The sequence below is a fragment of the Cherax quadricarinatus genome, chromosome 66 (assembly GCF_038502225.1).
Source record: "Cherax quadricarinatus isolate ZL_2023a chromosome 66, ASM3850222v1, whole genome shotgun sequence".
Lineage (NCBI taxonomy): Eukaryota > Metazoa > Arthropoda > Malacostraca > Decapoda > Parastacidae > Cherax > Cherax quadricarinatus.
The window spans coordinates 6,327,650-6,345,263 of record NC_091357.1 but is presented as its reverse complement, the minus strand read 5'-3'; the positions used below and the strand labels follow the sequence as shown (position 1 = coordinate 6,345,263).

The 17,614-nt window shown below is 38.0% G+C and overlaps 1 protein-coding gene across 1 annotated transcript in view; it reads left to right on the top strand.

The window, feature by feature from the left end:
• The window catches only part of LOC128704139 (uncharacterized), a 373,177-nt gene extending 355,995 nt beyond the window's left edge, over positions 1-17,182 (top strand). The window contains exon 8 of the mRNA XM_070099007.1: positions 14,060-17,182. The gene's annotated coding sequence lies outside the window, so the exon portion shown is untranslated. The remainder of the gene's footprint in view (positions 1-14,059) is intronic.
• The last annotated feature ends 432 nt before the right edge of the window (positions 17,183-17,614 follow it).

The window sequence follows — 17,614 nt, the reverse complement described above, 5'->3', positions numbered from 1 at the left end:
CTGGGAGGCCTGGTCGTGGACTGGGCCGTGGGGGCATTGATCCCCGGAATAACCTCCAGGTAGACTCCAGATATGAAGGCCATGTGCAGAGCAGTCCAGAGAGCTGGTCATGAGGGCCATCTGAAGAGCAGTCAAGAGAGATTCAAGGCACCAAGTTAGTAGGACTTGAGTCCTGGAAGTGGGAGGTATAATGCCTGCACTCTGAATTAGGGGTGCCAGTGCAGCAGTTTGCAGAGCCATTTGAAATGTGATAACCTGCATACTTTGGGCAAGACAGCTTATGAATGAGTAATGGTGAATATTTTTTTTTGGGTAATGCATTAAATCCTTGCTTAACATTTCATTTAACATCTTTTCGTTATAACATTGATGAGATTATTATGGGGAGTGCTAAACCTGTAGGGATTACACAGTGCCTGTGGGGTGGAGGATGGAAGGCATTCAGACTTAATTCAGGGAATTGGAGTACAGATCCAATTTCCTAGATCAAGAACCCACTCACTAGCATTATACCCTTGAGAGGTATGTTGATGAAAAAACTTGATTCCCAACTGGGGCCACTGTCTGTGTGGAGTTTGCATGTTCTCCCCATGTCTGTGAGAGTTTTCTCCGGGTACTCCAGTTTCCTCCCACATACCAAAAATGTTCATGTTAGGTTAATTGGCATGTCTAAATTGTCCCAGTATGAATGAATGGTTTCCTGTCCAGGGTTGGTTCCCACCTTGGACACTGAGCTGCCATGATAGGCTCCGGCCGCCCGCGACCCTGACCTGCAATAAGTGGGTTGGAAAATGAATGAATGAATACAAATTATTGTAAAATAAAAATTTGTAAAGTACTGTATTTTACAGTCGCCAAGATGCTAGGTATATTTTGGAGACTTATTTTGGGTAAAAAAATAGTATCTTTGATTCTGTAAAATAAGGTATATGATGATCATACAAATGCACAACAGTAAAGAATGCAGTACAAAAACACTCAACTTTGAACTCTGTGGTGGTAGGAGGTGCTCCTTAAAATTTTTGCTTTGCAAGCATTTATTCCTTGATTTAACCCTATTGCAGTGAGTGCTAAAGATGCACTGTGCACCCTTGATGTTTATATCAGTTAGCTTATGGTAAAATTGGTTTCATTATACGTCATTTTGCTTAGGGTCGCAATTTCCAAGAATCTGTTGATGTCATTAAGTGAGGAGTTACTGTACTACCTTGGTGGGAGATGGCTAGTGTTCTAAAAAGAAAACCGAGTCAATTAAAGTAGTATGTACTGTCGACACGAAAACAGTCACAGAATACAGGGTTCACGATGGCCATTACAGTCCATGTCAACCTTCCCCTCCCATCTGTTAACTTGAGCTTAAGGTACATACAGTGAGACCAGTCCATCAGAGCCTGTTCCAGTGTTTACGAATGACGCCTGTTGCCCGCGGGCCTGATCCTCTGCTCAGCCCTGGTTATTGGCAAGGTGAGCAAAGTTTCAGGTGTGTGGGAGACAGGTCATCTCACACCACCAGACACCTGCACCACAGCAGTGGTACAGCATGTACCACATGTACCACATGTACATGTACCACATTAATGTGTATTAGACCTTAAATTTATTTTTACATTTTGTGTCTTAACTGTATCTCTATTGCATTAAATAAAAATATTTCAGAATGAAACCATGAAGATAAATTTTGTTATTTGTTGATAAACAAGAATTATTATGAATGAAGGATTTTTTTTTTTTTGTGGCTTGTTGTTTTGGTTCATATATTATGTACAGTAGCAAAAGTTTTGTGTTATGATTGAAGGGAAGAGTTTATGGAGTTCATTGTTTACTGTGTTGTGTAGGATAGCTAGGTCTGGGTACACTGTACTGTTACCTTCCTTAGGGTAGATAAGTCAGGGTACATGGTACCATTACTTTCCTTAGGATAGCTAGGTCAGAGTGTGTGGCACCATTACCTCCCTTATGGTAGCTAGGTCAGGATACATAGTATCATTACCTTCCTTATGGTAGCTAGGTCAGGATACATAGTATCATTACCTTCCTTATGGTAGCTAGGTCAGGATACATAGTATCATTACCTTCCTTATGGTAGCTAGGTCAGGGTACATTACACCATTAGCTTTTCCTGTTTGAGCTACACGTGTATGTTCACAGATTTTTTTTTTTTTTGTCATGTTTTAGGCAGGTCTCAAAGAATTATAAATCTGTATTTAGTATTTGTTATTCCAGTAAGGAATTGATAGCATCATGGTGTTTATTCAGTGATCTTGCAACATATATGTTCACTTATGTTTTAAACACACAACAGTTTAAGTAAGTGGTTTATATGCACTTAGACTCCATAGCCTAATAATTAGATACTATAGATATATAATTCCTAGGTAGTAGGTTGGTAGACAGCAGCCACCCAGGGAAGTACTACCATCCTGCCAAGTGAGTGTAAAACTGAAGCCTGTAATTGTTTTACATGATGGTAGGATTGCTGGTGTCTTTTTTTTCTGTCTCATACACATGCAAGATTTCAGGTATGTCTTGCTACTTCTACTTAGGTCACACTACACATACATGTACAAACATATATATACACACTCCTTTGGGTTTTCTTCTATTTTCTTTCTAGTTCTTGTTCTTGTTTATTTCCTCTTACCTCCATGGGGAAGTGGAACAGAATTCTTCCTCCGCAAGCCATGCATGTTGTAAGAGGCGACTAAAATGCTGGGAGCAAGGGGCTAGTAACCCCTTCTCCTGTAAATATTACTAAATGTAAAAGGAGAAACTTTCGTTTTTCCTTTTGGGCCACCCTGCCTCGGTGGGATACCGCCGGTGTGTTGAAAGAAGAAAGATATATAATTCCTAGGTAGTAAGTTGGTAGACAGCAGCCACCCAGGGAGGTACTACCGTCCTACCAAGCGAGTGTAAAACGAAAGCCTGTAATAGTTTTACATGATGGTAGGATTGCTGGTGTCCTTTTTTCGGTTTCATAAACATGCAAGATTTCAGGTACGTCTTGCTACTTCTACTTATATTTATGTCACACTACACATACGTGTACAAGCATATATATACATACCCCTCTGGGTTTTCTTCTATTTTCTTTCTAGTTCTTGTTCTTGTCTATTTCCTCTTATCTCCATGGGGAAGTGAAACAGAATTCTTCCTCCGTAAGCCATGCGTGTCGTAAGAGGCGACTAAAATGCCGGGAGCAAGGGGCTAGTAAGCCCTTCTCCTGTACATATTACTAAATTTAAAAGGCAAAACTTTTGTTTTTCCTTTTGGGCCACCCCACCTCAGTGGGATGTGGCTGGTGCATTGAAAGAAAGATATGTAATTCCTAGGTAGTATGTTGGTAGACAGCAGCCACCCAGGGAGGTACTACCATCCTGCCAAGTGAGTGTAAAATGAAAGCCTGTAATTGTTTTACATAATGGTAGGATTGCTGGTGTCTTTTTTCTGTCTCATAAACATGTAAGATTTCAGGCACATCTTGTTACTTCTACTTAGACTTTGGTCACTACACATGCATGTACAAACATATATATACACACCCCTATGGGTTTTCTTCTATTTTTCTACTAGTACTTATTCTTATTTCCTCTTATCTCCATGGAAAAGTGGAACAGAATTCTTCCTTTGTAAGCCATGCGTGTTGTAAGAGTCAACTAAAATGCCGGGAGCAAAGGGCTAGTAACCTCTTCTCCTGTATATATTATTAAAGTTAAAAAGAGGAACTTTTGTTTTTCTTTTTGGGCCATGCTGCCTTGGTGGGAAATGACCAATTTGTTGAAAGAAGAAAGAAGATATGTATATAATTCTACACAGAAGCTGGCACAAACACGTGTAATTAGGAAATGCAGAATTGATGTGTAAGAAATGTAATTACCGTATATAGATGAACAGTGATGGAAAATGAATATGTACTGTGCAAATGTTCCATGAAGTCTTTATTCAGAATGTAATGTGTGTAAGAATATTAAGGCGGTAATATTTATAATTATGAACACTTGTTCACGTTTATAAGTGAATACTGTAAAAGTTTAACAAATTTAGTTAATATTGTTGAGACAATGCTATATAACTCTTGTGGGTTTAGTGCTTAGTTATAATAATAATGTTGAGACGATTGTAATTAAGCATAAGGTCTGCTATATTTTTTTTTTTATCACATCAGCTGTCTACCACCAAGGCAAGGTGACCCAAAAAGAAGAATTCATATAAAAAAAAAAAAAAAATAAAATATTTATTTCTTTGCTAAGGTTACTCATCATAGTATGATTGGAGCAAAGGAAGCCGTTATTGTGCCGAGGCATTTCGGGCAGACTTAACCTAATACATACTTAGAGACTACTTAAGTCTAGACAGGTGAACAGTGGTAGAATACAGTCAATATTCACTCTATTGTTAATATGAGGTAGTACAATTTATGACAATCTTACATTTTTAAGTACAAAATTAGGTTCTTTTACAATGGTAGAATACAAATACAGTGGACCCCCGCTTAACGATCACCTCCCAATGCGACCGATTATGTAAGTGTGTTTGTACGTGTATGTTTGGGGGTCTGAAATGGACTAATCTACTTCACAATATTCCTTATGGGAACAAATTCAGTCAGTACTGGCACCTGAACATACTTCTGGAATGAAAAAATATCGTTAACTGGGGGTCCACTGTATTCTATATTTCACTCTTATTATTAATATGAGGTAGTACAATTTATGATACAATCAATCTTACATTTTTAAGTTTGTAATTAAGTTCATTTACTTTATTATTAATATGAGGTAGTACAATTAGTGATAGAAACATGCATTTACAGTGGTACCCCGAGTTTCGTACAGCTGCCAACTCGAACAATTATATAAGTGTATGATTGTAACTGCTTTTGTAAGTATTTTTGGGGGTCTGAAACGGACTAGTCTAATTTACATTATTCCTTTTGGGAACAAATTCGTTCGGTAACGGCACTCGAACACCCTTCTGGAACGAATTATAGCTGAAACTCGGGGTACCACTGTATAAGTTTGTAAAAATGGTTAAATATTTAAGGGATATTAAAGTATTGAGGGGACTTGCTTTGAATTTGGTTGGGGTTAAGCATGGTGTAGGTAGGTTTGTTATTGAGAGATGAGATGATTTTTGAGTATGATCCTAAACTGATTTGTGGGCAGGGGACCTCTTGCTGCTTCAGGCAAAAAGTTCCAGATCTTAGGGCCCTTTATGTACATTACATTTTTGCAAAGTGTGAGACGGACACGAGCGATGTCCAAAAGCGCTTTGTGCCTTGTGTTATGCCTGTGTGTTCTGTTGAAGCTTTCTAGGAGAAGTTTGAGCAGAGGATTGATATTGGAGTTTAATGTTCTGTATATGTAGTAGGCACAATAATAAGTGTGTGCATTATTTATATCTAGGTAGTAGGTTGGTAGACAGCAACCGCCCAGGGAGGTACTGCCGTCCTGCCAAGTGAGTGTAAAATGAAAGCCTGTAATTGTTTTACATGATGGTAGGATTGCTGGTATCTTTTGTCTGTCTCATAAATATGCAAGATTACAGGTACGTCTTACTACTAATACTTACAGTTAGGTCACACTTCACATGTGTGTACAAGCATATATATACACACTCCTCTAGGTTTTCTGCTATTTTCTTTCTAGTTCTTGTTCTTGTTTATTTCCTCTTATCTCCATGGGAAAGTGGAACAGAATTCTTCCTCCGTAAGCCATGCGTGTTGTAAGAGGCGACTAAAATGCCGGGAGCAAGGGGCTAGTAACCCCTTCTGTATATGTTACTAAATGTAAAAGGAGAAACTTTCATTTTCCCTTTTGGGCCACCCCGCCTCGGTAGGATATGGCCAGTGTGTTGAAAGAAAGAAAGATTATGTATGTTAAGTAAGTTCATGTTTTTGAAGAGAGGTGGGGTGTGTTGTCTGGCACTGGAGTTTCTGATCATCCTCACTGCCGCTTATTGTTAGGTTATTAAAGGTTTGAGGTGATTGGCTGTGGTAGATCCCCAAGCACAAATACCATAGGTGAAGTAAGGGTATACTAGAGGGTGATATAAGATGAAGGCCCGTTGGGGTACATAGTATCATATCTTGGAAAGAATACCTACTCTTTTGGAAACTTTCTTAGTTATATGCTGGATGTGGGGTCTGAAATTTAAGATTAGTCAAGGTGGAGACCTAGAAATTTGCCCTGTGTGTCTTGTAATGGGTGAACCATTTATTGATATGTTTAGCAGGATATTTGATGCTCTGTGTCCAAAAACCATGAAGTATGTTTTGTCTATATTGAGGGTAAGTATGTTGGTAGTCATCCAGTTTGATATTTTAAGTAGCTCGCTGTTTACAGTGTTACTAAGTATAGCCAGTGGTGTCATCTGCAAATAGAACTGGTTTAAGGAGTTGAGATGCATTTGGGAAGTCATTGATGTAAATAAGAAAGAGTAGAGGACCTAGGACACTTCCCTGTGGAACTCCAACAACTACAGGCTGAGTATTGGAGGTCATGCCATTTGTGTACACATGCTGGTGTCTACTACTAAGAAAATATTTTAGGTAGTTGAGCGAGTGTCCTCTGACCCTCTAATGCGCTAGTTTTAGGTGCAAGTTGTTGTGGTTGACTGTATCAAATGCCTTCCATAGGTCTATGAAGAGTCTCAGAGTATATTCATTTTTGTCAGTTACTGTAGTATATAGTAATTCGAGCATCTGAATAATTGCATCATTTATGCTTTTTTTTTTTGGGGCCTAAACCCAAACTGGCAGGGGTTCAGTATGTTATGGGATAGGAGGTAGGAGTAGATTTGTTTATGTATTATTGTTTCAAAGGTTTTTGAGAGCAAAGGCAAGTTAGATTTTGGTCTGTAGTTATCTAGTTCTGTAGAATCACCTCCTTTGTGGATCAGGGTAACCCGTTGCGTCTTGAGTATGGATGGAAATTTAGAAGATTCAACCGATTTGTCATATAGTGTTGCAATAATGGGGGACAACACATGAGCTGCTTTTTTATACATGATTGTTGGAAGTCGTTTATGTCTCCTGCCTTGTTTTTTAATTATTTAATAATTAGTGAGACTTCAGTAGGATTTGTTGGTGCAATATGTAGAGTACAGTGGACCCCCGCATAACGATCACCTTCGAATGCGACCAATTATGTAAGTGTATTTATGTAAGTGCATTTGTACGTGTATGTTTGGGGGTCTGAAATGGACTAATCTACTTCACAATATTCCTTATGGGAACAAATTCGGTCAGTACTGGCACCTGAACATACTTCTGGAGTGAAAAAATATCGTTAACTGGGGGTCCACTGCATTTAGGTAATTACCAGTGAGGTAGTCTTGTGGCTGAGTATTTGCATTTGGGATTTTGCTTGCTAGTTTTGATCCTATAGTAGAAAAGAAAATATTAAGTTCATTGGCAGTGTCTATTTTCTGCATGTGTGGTTCGTCTGGTTTTGCTAAGTTAATCTCTCTGCTAATAGACAGTTTTCTAGAGCCCAAAATTAGAGAGAGAGTTTTCCAGGTCTTTTCCATATTACCTTTTATTTCATTAAATCTGTTTACATAATACATTTGTTTGGACTTTTGTATTAGATTAGTAAGTATTGAAGTGTATCATTTAGTTAGTTTTTTGTAATTAGGCCTTGTCTGAATTGTTTTTCATATGGATGTTTTTTATCGATGAATTTAAGTTGTATACTATTTGTAAGCCAGGGGCTGCTTAGTCTCTTTGTTGAGATTTGCTTCATTTTCATTGGACAATGTTTATTGTAGAGGTTATGGGTTTTGTGTAGGAATATGTTGACACATTCATCAACATCGTGGCTGTTCGCTAACTTGCCCAGCCAGTCAGTGTTATGTAGGGCAGTAATAAAATTATTTACCGATGACTCATCATGTAGTTGAAAAGAGATGTCAGTCATGTCCTGAGGCAGTCTACCCAAGTTGGTTATGAGAAAAGTTGGGTAGTGGTCTGTAGTGTTGTCTATGATTATGCTTGTTTTTAGAAGGGATATAGTATTGGTCCAGATATGATCAAGTAGTGAGGCACTTGTCTCTTTAACTCTTGTTGGTTTGGTTATAGATGGTAGTAGCAAGCAGCTGCTCATAGTGTTTGTGAAATCAGCTACTTGGGAGTCTTCTGATTGAATGAGGTTTATATTAAAGCCACCAGCAAGTAGCAGGTGGTGTTTGTTCATCTCTGATATGGGTTTTATTTTTAAGTTTCTGGATATGAAGGGGTTACTATCCCCTTGCTCCCAGTGTTTTAGTTGCCTCTTAAGACATGCATAACTTACAAAGGAAGGATTCTTCTCCACTTCTCCATGAAGAAAATTCTGCTAGTTATGATAGCAAACTTTATACTGTGGAGCATATTGTTATTATTATTATAATAACCAAGCTCTAAACTCATTAGGGCCAACTATGGTGCATACATGGAAGTTTGTTCCATGAGGCATGCATTACAGCAGTGATTTATTTTGTTCTTCATTCAGTTTTAATATTACACTAGCAGTGAAAAGAAATTTATGTAGTTTAAGTTTTTTTACAGGCGTGCAAAAAAAAGTGTTATGTGCATGGGAAAATATAAAGAAAAAGATCTTGCCAGTTTTAAAAAAAAAAAAAGTTAATTTTTTCAAGTAGAATAAAAAAAGTTGGCAGAAAGTGATTCTGTAATGACATTGGCATAATTCTGGCAATTAGTGTTTTTTTTGTTTTTGTTTTTTATCAGGTTTTCATGGTTTTTTTTTTATTGGAAACAGGCAGAAAATCACATTGTTCCATATGCACAGTTTCCATTATCACTGTACACTATTTTCTATTCACTATAACAGCTTACTTTTCTTATTTCTAATGAACATTCATGTCTTCTTAACTCTTTGACTGTCCCAACCCCAAATCCTGAGGTATCTCCTGGTGTCAAAAAATATTGGAAAAAAAAAAATTATTTTTTCTTATGAAAATGTAAAGATTAATTTTATGATTGTTTTAAGCCCACCAAAAAAATGTTTGCGATCAGTACCTACCAAGATATAGAGGCATAAAAATGGCAGAAAATGAGTCGCATATGGCAACAGCGGCGAATGCCGCTCACCCAGTAAACTTTGGTTTACTTGCATTCGAAGGTTTCCTGTTTTTTTTCACTATTTATTTTTTCACATAACTTATGTGGCCTGTGAGACCAAAGTATAGTGCAGTGTTCATATATACATCGTTGAATGTAGCACAATTGTATCAACAACACTAGTATCATCATATTGTTTACAAAACTTGCTTACACAAACAATATAAAAAAATGTTTATTACATACTATTGTTCTATAATATATATACAGTGAACCCCCACTTACGATATTAATCCGTTCCAGAGAGCACATTGTAAGACGAAATTATCGTAAGTCAAATTAATTTTCTCCGTAAGAAATAATGGAAACCAAATTAATCCGTTCAAGACACTCAAAAGTATGAAAAAAAAAATTTTTACCACATGAAATATACATTTTCCTACACATAAAAAGAAGGATACATGCACAAAAAAAGTGTGCATGTATATATTGCAATATATATTGTGCATGTATCCTTTTTATGTGTAGGAAAATGTATATTTCATGTGGTAAAATTTTTTTTTTTTCATACTTTTGAGTGTCTTGAACGGATTAATTTGGTTTCCATTATTTCTTATGGAGAAAATTAATTTGACTTACTATAATTTCGTAAGTCATGCACAATATATATTGTGCATGTACTAGTGTACTAAATGAAGAATGACACCTTTATTGAAGATGTGGTGATGAGACACTGTGTGTCCTGGGAGTGCCTTTTCCTCCTGAGTAATGTAGGTCCTGTTTGGCATTTTCTTCCAGAACAGGCCTTATCACACTGTGTATGCCACTATGATTCTTAAATCTCTCAAACCAACCTTTGCTGGCCTTAAATTTACCAATATGAGCACTAATTCCAGGCATTTTTTCCTGTTCACCTGGGTGTTAGTCGACTGGTGTGGGTCGCATTCTGGGGGACAAGATTAAGGACCCCAATGGAAATAAGTTAGACAGTCCTCGATGACACACTGACTTTCTTGGGTTATCCTGGGTGGCTAACCCTCTGGGGTTAATTGTTTCTCGGTAAGCCCATGGTGACTTATTTAGCAGTTACAAGCACTAAAAACACTGGAATAATACAAAATTTATCGAATGTATCCATTCAGCCGTCCTCCCTGGCTTGTAAACAATGTCACAATAGCTCAGCTGAGGCGCTCAGGCCAGACGGACTAGACAGCTGTGTTCGGGATGAATGATGTAAGTAGAGTTTTTCAATGTAGATTGGGGTCAAATTTTTATGCTGACAAGCATCATAAGTCGGTTTTATTGTAGGCTGAGGCCATCGTAAGTTGGGGGTCCACTGTACAATCACTGGACACTTTCCTAGAACTGCTGCAACTTGTGGAATTCTTTGAAACATGGGTGTATGCATAATGGTGTTTTACACTCCTCACACATAAAACGAGTGTCTGCATTTTTGTGGGCATTTTGTGGTACGTGCACAAACAAAACGCCTCTTCTGAGCATTTTTCTTGAAAGTAGTAGGAGGCAGTGGTATGGGGTAGTGATTACCAGGCCTCAGACGAGATGGCATGTGTTAGTAATTTTGTGGGCGCTTGTCTATTGCAAGTGTTGTTCCGTGGTACTTGAATATTATTTGTCTGATAACTGACAAACAAAATTAACCATATTTGGGTTTGTTGTCGGTCTTCAACTTGTACATATTATAGGCATTCAGCATGGAAATGTCAAGAAGTTGGAAAAAGAGTTTTATGTACCACTTATCACTCTTCTGAACACAGTCAGCAAATCCAATCTGCATGTCACATTTGTCCACTAAGTGCATATTGAGGTTGTAGTCCATCACACCTGCAGGTTTTACAGTGGGTTTATTGGTCTCTCTCTTCTGCTTGCCGGTGTCTACCATTTCGTGTCGGTGAACTGATGTCAACAATGTGACATCACGTTTGTCATGTCACCGAAATACCATGATGTCATTGGCAGCAAACACCTGACCTTCACTTCTACAAGTGCCTGTGTCAAACCTAGGCATATGTCTATGATTTCCATGCACTGTGCCACACACGTCTGTCTTGTTCACTCACAAGAAATCAGTGAGTAAAGGGCTTGTGTACCAGTTATCGGTATATAAAATATGCCCCTTACCAAGATATGGTTCCATCATTGTTCTAACCACATCACCAGAGATACCCAGTAAGTCCTGGTATCTTGCAATGTATTACTGCCAGTGTACACAATTATATCCAAAACCAGACCACTTTTGCAATCACACAGTACAAATAACTTTATACCAAAGTGTTTCCTCTTGCTTGGTATATACTGCTTGAATGACAGTCTGCTGCCTGTAAACAAAATCAAAGACTCATCAATAACTAGCTTCCTGAAGGGATAAAAATACATACAGCACTTTTGTTTCAAGTACATGAACACATTCCTGATCTTACATAACCTGTCACTTCTGTCAGGCCTTGTTTTGTCTGAAAAGTGTAGCATACGTAACAGTAGCACAAATCGATTCACTGTTATAATGTCACCGAAAGCTGGGGTTGAAATCAGGTGGTCTGTTGACCAGTATGTGTTGACACTGCTTATACACATGTGGCATAAGCATTATTGTGGCAAAGAACAGATACATCTCTGCCACAGTTGTGTCCTTCCACTGGTGTAGCCGTGACCTTGGTGAAAGAATTGTGTTTGCCATGGTGTACTCGAAGTATGTATTGCTTTCCCTGACAATAATGCCCATCAGGGGTTCATCGAAGAATAACTGAAAGCATACCAGTTCAGTGGCATTGTTCTCAAGTGTACATCATGGCCATATTCCACTTTGTATTTCATCAAAGTGATGGGGATTGGGAACAAAATTGTCACCTTGCTGCTAATCTCAGATGCGGTCTGCTGGTAGGGACTGAATATTTACAGGTAGTTGTGGTTGTGCAGGTTGTGGGAGTGTGAGGGTGGTTGTGGCTGTGCTGAGTTAGCAGTGTGGGCAGTAGCATGGCCCGCTGCTGGTGCCACATGACTCGTGTTGCCGCCACCATCACCTGCTGCCTCATGCACATCATTCATCTCCATTGTAACAATATCATCATCTTCACTATCAGTTCGTGGTGTAGGGTCATGGGAATAGTCCAAGATTTACTCTCTCCCCTTGGAACAGCATACGGCACACTACCAGAACACATGTTGCGTCATACATAGCGCCGCTTCACTGGAGAATATTCACCCTCACTGTCACAACTAGAACCGCTTGCAGTAGCTTGGAAATCACTATCACTAACACTTTCATTGCTCACATCTGAGTCTTGTACACGGGCAAATAGTTTCCTCTTTCATCCTGGTACAGGTGAACGTGAATGAGACGGCCCAGCACCAGAGGTGGAAGGTTGTGGGTCATCTGGATTTTCATCACTAATTACATTATCCTGGGCACTGCTTTCGGTCACACTCTCTCCAAAACCATGAAATGCACTTTCACTGGCACTTTCATCGCTGTTAAAGCTATCACTTGGGAACAGAAGATCTCCAGTCCACCGAGGAGTGAGGTACTTATTACCGCGAGGCATGGTAAAAATGGACTACCAAGATGGCATTCTTACAATGCACCACTGAGTCTCCGATTTTTTTTCACAGGGTGCACACCCACCACGCAGACCCATTCTCTCACATTTAGGTCTACCAGCTTTCTCCTGCTTGATTTGAAGCCACTAGAATTTATGCGTATTAATACATCAAGCACGGTGGCTCGTAAGATGTATATATACGACCGAAACAGTCAAAGGGTTAACACTATTTACATTACAGTTCAGATCCATAGAGTTGAACTCTTCTCCAGGCTGAGGGACTGACGTCTCAAACTCTTTCTCTAAGGTTGATTTGATGACTAAGACACATATACAACAGTTAGGTATCTTTATTGATGAAGTGTTTCACTTATGCAATAGGTTTCTTCAGTCAAATACAGAGGCAGTAACTACTAGTTGTGAGTGAGAAGTGTTGGATTCCAGAGGGACCTGCTTTTTTCTTCTAGTGAATCCCATCCCCTGTAACATCTTCGAGATTTTCCACCTCAGCTTCGAAAGTATTTAAGACTCCATTCTCATGCTTCAGCTTCATATCGTTCCAGACCATGGAGCTGAACTCTTCTCCAGGCTGAGGGACTGAACACCTCAAATACTATTTCTCCAAGGTTGATGGACTAATTACATTATCTTCATTTCACCACTAAACCTGCTGCCTCTGTATTTGACTGAAGAAGCCTACTGTGTAGGCAAAACCCTTTCATCAATACCCAACTGTTGTATGTGTCTTAATCATCACATTAGCATCAATATCCAGTATCCAGTACTGTATAATATTGTGTTTTGCTAAATTCCATTAACACTATCGTATTATGTTGAAATAAGGAATTTTTAATAAAATAGAGGTCTATGATATTGCTAAGATGTCCACATTACTCAAGATGATAATTGAAGTGCTGTTCTAGTCATATACATATAACAATTCAAAATGTTAATGGATATCTGCACTGAAATAACTGTTATAGTTGAAGATGTTATTTACCTCCATTTATACTATCACACTTTTGCATGAGCTGCTCTCATTTATAGATTTAAGAATTTTTTTCACACATTGGCCATCTCTCACCAAGGTGACCCGAAAAAGAAGAAACAATTTCACTATCACACAATGTATATATTTTTCTAACTCATCGGCCATTTCCCACCGAGGCAGTAAATAAATACAGTGGTACCTCAAGTTTTGAACAGCTCCCAACGCGAACAATTATACAAGTGTATTTTTGTAAGTGCATTTTTGGGTATCTGAAATGGACTAATTCAATTTACATTATTCCTTAGGGGAACAAATTTTTTCGATATCGGCACTAAAACAGCCTTCTGGAATGAATTAAATCCATAACTCGAGGTACCACTGTAATACACATTTCCTCCACTTGATAAAACATTGGGAATGATGTAATGATAAATATATATTTTTGCACAGATCGTTGTGGCTCTTGTGAGATGGATCGATGAATTGAGAGTGACTGGGAAGCCATCTGTACCCGTGCATAGATGAAGAAGAATTCTAAGATGAAGAAGATAACCATCTTCCTGAACATGCAAGAGCTGGAAGAATCAAAAATATTTTGTCTGAGAAAGAACTAGAAATATTTTGTCTGGGAAAGAACCAGAAGTATTTTGTCTGGGAAAGAACCAAAAATATTTTGTCTGGGAAAGAACCAGAAGTATTTTCTCTGAGAAAGAACCAAAAATATTTTGTCTGGGAAAGAAACAAAATTATTTTGTCTGGGAAAGAACCAAAAATATTTTGTCTGGGAAAGAACCAAAAATATTTTGTCTGGGAAAGAACCAAAAATATTTTGTCTGGGAAAGAACCAAAAATATTTTGTCTGGGAAAGAGCCAGAAATATTTTGTCTGGGAAAGAACCAGAAATATTTTGTCTGGGAAAGAACCAGAAATATTTTGTCTGGGAAAGAGCCAGAAATATTTTGTCTGGGAAAGAACCAGAAATATTTTATCTGGGAAAGAACCAAAAATATTTTGTCTGGGAAAGAGCCAGAAATATTTTGTCTGGGAAAGAACCAGAAATATTTTGTCTGGGAAAGAACCAGAAATATTTTGTCTGGGAAAGAGCCAGAAATATTTTGTCTGGGAAAGAACCAAAAATATTTTGTCTGGGAAAGAACCAGAAATATTTTGTCTGGGAAAGAACCAAAAATATTTTGTCTGGGAAAGAACCAAAAATATTTTGTCTGGGAAAGAACCAGAAATATTTTGTCTGGGAGAGAGCCTGAAATATTTTGTCTGGGAAAGAACCAAAAATATTTTGTCTCAGTAAGAACCAGAAATATTTTGTCTGGGAGAGAGCCTGAAATATTTTGTCCAGGAGACCAGAAATATTTTGTCTGGGAGACAACCAGAAATATTTTGTCCAGGATTTTCTTGTACAGTATAGGTTTTGAGAAATGTCACAGTATATTAGCCCAGTGTTCAAGCTCAGATTTGCCTAGTGGGCAAAATGAAAAATGAAAATAAATTTTACATCTACATAGAGCTTATACAGGAAAAAGCTTTTTGGAAAAAAAAAAAAAAAATTTTTTTATGCGGAACATTTCAGTGACTTATCATTAGGACTTAAAATTAATAACAAAATAACGCAGTATTGCCTTTGAGATTATTATATTTTTGATTAGTTTTTCATTGTGGTGCAGCCAGGATTTCAGTCTGGGGAACTTAATAATCACAAGGTGGTAAAAAAAAATCATTGATATTGTCTTTAAAATTTATAATTTTCAGGATGTGAATTTTTTTTCTGGTCAGTATAATAGTCAAAATTAATCCAGTACTTGAAAATAAAATAAAAAGAACTTTCATCTGGGGGGGGGGGGAGGCTCACTCTCGCTCTCTCCTATCTATTTCTCTCTCTATCCCCCCCCCCCAGTGGCTGTGCCACTGGTTTCGTAAACTTGGCTAATTCTGACAGTGGTTTATGTGCAAGGATAATTACTAGCTTGTTCTCCACTATGTTACCTAGTATATCTGCTATATCATTTGATAAATTCAGAAATTTTGATGCAGTATTGTGTGTGACTTAATTACTCTCACTTTCATATCTATAAACATAGTAATTCTTTAATCATATCTCACTGTACTGGTTAGCTGGACTTGAGTCCTGGAGGTGGGAAGTACAGTGCCTGCACTCTGAAGGAGGGATGGAGATATGTTGCAGTTTTTGAACTCTACAGTTGAGTGAGTGATGATGAAAGTGTTTTTTCTTTTTTGGGTCACCTTACTTTGGTGCGAAACGGCAGATGTGTTAAAAAAAAATCTCGCCATACAAAACATCCATTGTATGTGTGTGTGAATTTTATGAAAAAAAAAAAACTGCTTATGTTATAAGCCCACTTGTATAGGTTACTTTTATTTGCTTATGAAGTTTGAAGATTGGCAAGTCTGAAGGATTTACCACTTAAGATGTTTGAGTCTTGTTAGTACCTTTGGTACCATACCATTGTGTAATATGGTTCTTAGTGTGTGTATTCTTGATCCCCATCTTGGTGTGTATATTCTTGGTACCCATCTTGGTGTGTATATTCTTGGCACCCATCTTGGTGTGTATATTCTTGGCACCCATCTTGGTGTGTATATTCTTGGCACCCATCTTGGTGTGTATATTCTTGGCACCCATCTTGGTGTGTATATTCTTGGTACCCATCTTGGTGTGTATATTCTTGGCACCCATCTTGGTGTGTATATTCTTGGCACCCATCTTGGTGTGTATATTCTTGGTACTCATCTTGGTGTGTATATTCTTGGTACCCATCTTGGTGTGTATATTCTTGGCACCCATCTTGGTGTGTATATTCTTGGTACCCATCTTGGTGTGTATATTCTTGGTACTCATCTTGGTGTGTATATTCTTGGTACTCATCTTGGTGTGTATATTTTTGGTACCCATCTTGGTGTGTATATTCTTGGTACTCATCTTGGTGTGTATATTCTTGGTACTCATCTTGGTGTGTATATTTTTGGTACCCATCTTGGTGTGTATATTCTTGGTACCCATCTTGGTGTGTATATTCTTGGTACCCATATTGGTGTGTATATTCTTGGTACTCATCTTGGTGTGTATATTCTTGGTACCCATCTTGGTGTGTATATTTTTGGTACCCATCTTGGTGTGTATATTCTTGGTACCCATCTTGGTGTGTATATTCTTGGCACCCATCTTGGTGTGTATATTCTTGGTACCCATCTTGGTGTGTATATTCTTGGTACCCATCTTGGTGTGTATATTCCTGGTACCCATCTTGGTGTGTATATTCTTGGTACCCATCTTGGTGTGTATATTCTTGGTACCCATCTTGGTGTGTATATTCTTGGTACCCATCTTGGTGTGTATATTCTTGGTACCCATCTTGGTGTGTATATTCTTGGTACCCATCTTGGTGTGTATATTCTTGGTACCCATCTTGGTGTGTATATTCTTGGTACCCATCTTGGTGTGTATATTCTTGGTACCCAAAGTACTGATAGTGATGTGGACTCTTGTATGTTTGTATATTTTTTGTAATTGTTGTCAAAATAAAGGCATACCTCAGACTTAAATTTAATGCATTCTCCCCAAAATTAGTTTCACGTTAAAAAATCCTGCATAGTTTTTTAATGGGATGTGCCATTTAGGTAGTCAGTAAGAAAGTGTGACTTCAGGCTGAACTGCAAAAGGTAGAAGAGTCTTCAAAATCAGTCACAGGTTATAAGTGAGGAAGTCTGGCTGCAGGCTGGGCTGCATGGGTAGAAAAATCTTCAAAAAAAAAAAAAAAGTCAGGTATATTTACAATAGTCAGTACAGTATAATTAATTTATTGTATCTGAACAGTTATTTGTTTAAGATGTGTCCATAATGTGAATAAAATGGCTTATAATAATATAATTTTATTTACTACAAGTACATGTACAAGGTATACAGGCCTAGCTGACATCAGTGACATACTACTGTATAGAAAGCCTCTTGTTATGCAGAGCATTTCAGGC